This window comes from Cervus canadensis, chromosome 20 (assembly GCF_019320065.1).
Source record: "Cervus canadensis isolate Bull #8, Minnesota chromosome 20, ASM1932006v1, whole genome shotgun sequence".
NCBI lineage: Eukaryota > Metazoa > Chordata > Mammalia > Artiodactyla > Cervidae > Cervus > Cervus canadensis.
Genome location: NC_057405.1, coordinates 43,331,882 through 43,335,686, shown reverse-complemented (window position 1 = coordinate 43,335,686; position 3,805 = coordinate 43,331,882).

Sequence of the window (3,805 nt, the reverse complement as noted above, 5' to 3'; positions counted from 1 at the left end):
TCTGCCTCCAGTGCAGCCAGAATGCCATCAAATGAAATGCCTCCATGCTAGCAAAACCCCTTGCTGATCACTCAAGGCTCACTGTAGAAGAGGGGTGTGCATGAGGTTGTAAGGGTCAAGAACGGGGTCTTGAGAAGGTGGAGCGTGGTAGGAGGTCATGGGGAGGACACTACCCATCATGGTTGACCCACAAACTGGACCCAGGTAGTCAGAGGCTTTTCACTTCCTCCCCTGTCCTTAGAATGTACACCTTTGCCCACTGTTCCCACAGTGGATGTTCTTCCAAGGACTCTGCCTTGCGAGAGCAATGTGTTGTTCCAATATCTGGAAGGTGTATGTGACTGAACCCAGTTAGTCTCTGTGTGAAGTGTTAAGATTCTGGCTAGTGTATGCAGAGAGCTACTCATCCCCCTGCCCCCACCCCTGAGCCCCAGGCAAGGATTATACATAAAGTGCCTTGCTTATTAAAACTGCCATCTACCAGTCTGGAGTGGCCTGTCTGTTTTTTGGTCTCTCCTTGCCCTTGTATATGAGCTTCAGTTTGCAAACCAATAAGCATAAATGTTTGTTCTTGAGCCTTGTGTTCTGTAATATCTTGATTTGTTGTTTGTTTATTCATCTGAATGGTTTTCCTCATTAAGGAAGAAACTTTCAAATGGAAATTGGGAAGGGTCAGAGACCACTTTAATGCCAAACATAACCATAAAGGCTTTAACAGAAGTGGTGAGATGGTATTATATCATTAGATACAGTCTTCAGGAGTGTGCATTTCTGAGTACAAAATACATCTGAGCATGGTATTCTTATGAAAAAATAAATCTGGACAAAGAAAATGAATCCTGTGTGGAAAGAAAGGAGACTCAGATGTGTTGAAAAAATAATTAAAAACAAGATCCTCAGAGGGAAAGAATAACCTGGAAATAGCATTGTCAAAAAGATCTATGGTAAGAGAAAAAAACAAATGGGGAATGAGGCTGAAATGTGATGGTACACAGGAACATTATTATGATTTTAAAGCCGTCTATGGAAGCATCCCATTAAGTAGCAGGAGGGAGCTGTACCTCTTCACAGGGCAGAAACACAATCAGAATTGGAATAATAAATAATACTTCTGTTTGGGGATCTCATTACCACAAAATTATAGTCAAAATAGAAGAAGTACAGAGAAGAGTGATAGTAGTGGTTAGGGAACTGCCAGGATTACTGCTAGAAGAGGTGATTAAAAGAATTCAATAGCTTGGTAAGGGGTGACTAAGAGGGTGGGGATGTTTACAGTCACATGGAGAATGTTAACCCTAAAGAGAGAGACGCATCAATTATTTAGCTTGGGTGGTAAGGGCTATAATTAGAAGAAATTTAGTGATATTAGTCAAAGGGGGATTGGAGCAACAGTCTAAGACCTGTTTGTACACTGACAGGAGTGTGCTTAGAAACACAGCCTAGATTTACCATTTGCCATTTAGCTTCTATGATTGTGAACATTTCTGTGAATTTCATATGTTCTTTCCCACACTTTATTCCCTTTCCTCCTTACAAGTTTTATCCCTCTCATTTGAACTGTAAGTTCTGTATTCCTTTGTGTGAGTACATTTTATGGACAACCGTGGATTCCTGCCCACTTAAATACACTATCTTTTAAAATTTAATTTTCAGCCTTGAGCTAGCAATCATTTTGCAAGTTTTGGAAGAGACCTTTTCCTCACAAATTTGCCTTCTTTTAGTCCATGGGGGTATTATATTTCCTAGTACTATAGAATGCATTTCTGTAGCCAGAATTTCTCACTATTCTAATAAAAGGTATAAAAAGGTATGGCTATTGATAACTCATTTGGAATATCATATCATAGTGGTCAGTGTTTCCCAGCTACCTAATTTGTTTTTATGTCAACTTTAAATTGGGTTGACTCTGAGTTATAAATGCAATGAAATGTATCAAAATACATAAGGAATCTCACAAAATGTAAATTGGGGGACAGTATTCCTTTAGTCTGGAACATCTGCTGTCTCTTGAGAGTGACGTCACTTCTGTAAAATCTTATCTAAGCTTTGTCAAGAAGCAAGTGTGAGAAGCAGAAGTGGAGAGATGCTTTGCAGAAACAAACACCACTATCCTCAGCGTGCATAGAAATAGGTCTCCAAAGAAGATGCAAACGAGAGTGATGCAGGCAACAGTACTCAAGGAAGGCTGAAGTATCTTTACTGCTTTACTGATGCCTCTGTTCATAACACTTCAGTGCCCTTAGGAGGAATGTTCTCTTAATCAAGAATTAAAATTTTCCACATTCTTTGCAAAATTCAGTGCCATTTTCAGGATGTCTGAAGAGTGATGTGGGTGAACTCATGCTACAAGGACAAACAATAAAGAAATACATTTTAATCACTCTTATGCTGTGAAAAAATTTTAAATTTACTTCTAGAGACATTCTTTTCTTCCTTTCTCTCCCCCTTCCCCCCTTTTCTTTTCTGCTTCAATTAGTGCTATTAGAAGCAAGATATTAAATTGTTTTGCCCAACTGAAATGTTACAGCCTCTATGAGTCACAAGAGAAGTGAGGGATTTGCCTTTCCTCTGTTCAGAAGATGGACCTGACACACAGACTGCAATTGGAGACGAGGCCCGTGTGTTCCCAGTGATAGCCAGAGCTATCCCATGGTGGTTACCACTGTGATCCACTTTTGTATGACGTATAAATCCCCAGAATACTGTGTACATCTAAGTTTTCTAGAGTCTAGTAATAGCATAATACCCAGTGAGTGAGCGAGTGAATGAAAGTCGCTCAGTCGTGTCTGAGTCTTGCGACCCCACGTACTATACAGTCCATGGAATTCTCTAGGCCAGAATACTGGAGTGGGTAGCCTTTTGCTTCTCCAGGGGATCTTCCTAATCCGGGGATCGAACCCAGGTCTCCCGCATTGCAGGCAGATTCTTTACCAGACAGGTAACCATTGTTCCTCATTTCAGGAAAAAAAAATTCTGTGACCTAGGCAGATACTCTTATCTCTGGATTCTAGTCCAGTTCAAAAGAAATAAGTAGTTTAAATGTGTCCTGCAATCTTTTTTTTTTATGATTTTATTTATGTATTTTTGACTGTGCTGCGGTCTTTGTTGCTACGTGGGCTTGTCTCTAGTTGCCTTGAGCAGGGGCTACTCTTTGTTGTGGTGTGTGGGCTTCTCATTGCTGTGGCTTTTCTTGTTGTAGAGCACGGGCGCTAGGGTGCATGAGCTTCTGTAGTTGCAGCATATAGGCTCAGTAGTTGGGGTTCTGGGACCTAGGGTGTAGACTCAATAGCTGTGGCTCACGGGATTTGATGCTCTGCTGCAAGTGGGATCTTCCCAGACCAGGGATCTAATCGCATTGGCAAGCAGATTCTTTACCACTGGGCCACCAGGGAAGCCCTGGAGATATTTAATATTGCTTGGTAGGAGAGCTCGCCGTTGTTGCTCAATCCTGATTTACCATTTTTAGTTTGGAAATAGGAGATTAGGTCTTGGCCTAACTGTCTTACCTTGTTCCTGCTGTGATGACAGGGCAAAGAGTTGTGGAATTAAAAGTGGCCTGTTCAAACTACAATCACAGCCTGATGGTGTATCTTTCTTAGCAAATCTCTAAATGAAGTGGAAACTTGGATCTGAGAGCATCAGTACTAAAGCAGGAATTGAAGAACAGTACCTGAGCGTGTACTGTATCAATGTGCTGACACAGGGCTTAAATGGGAAGGCATGTCAGTTCTCACTCTCTCTCTTTTGCAAAAACAGGCGTAATGTATACACTTGCTGATTATACATACACGTATTTGCAAGCATA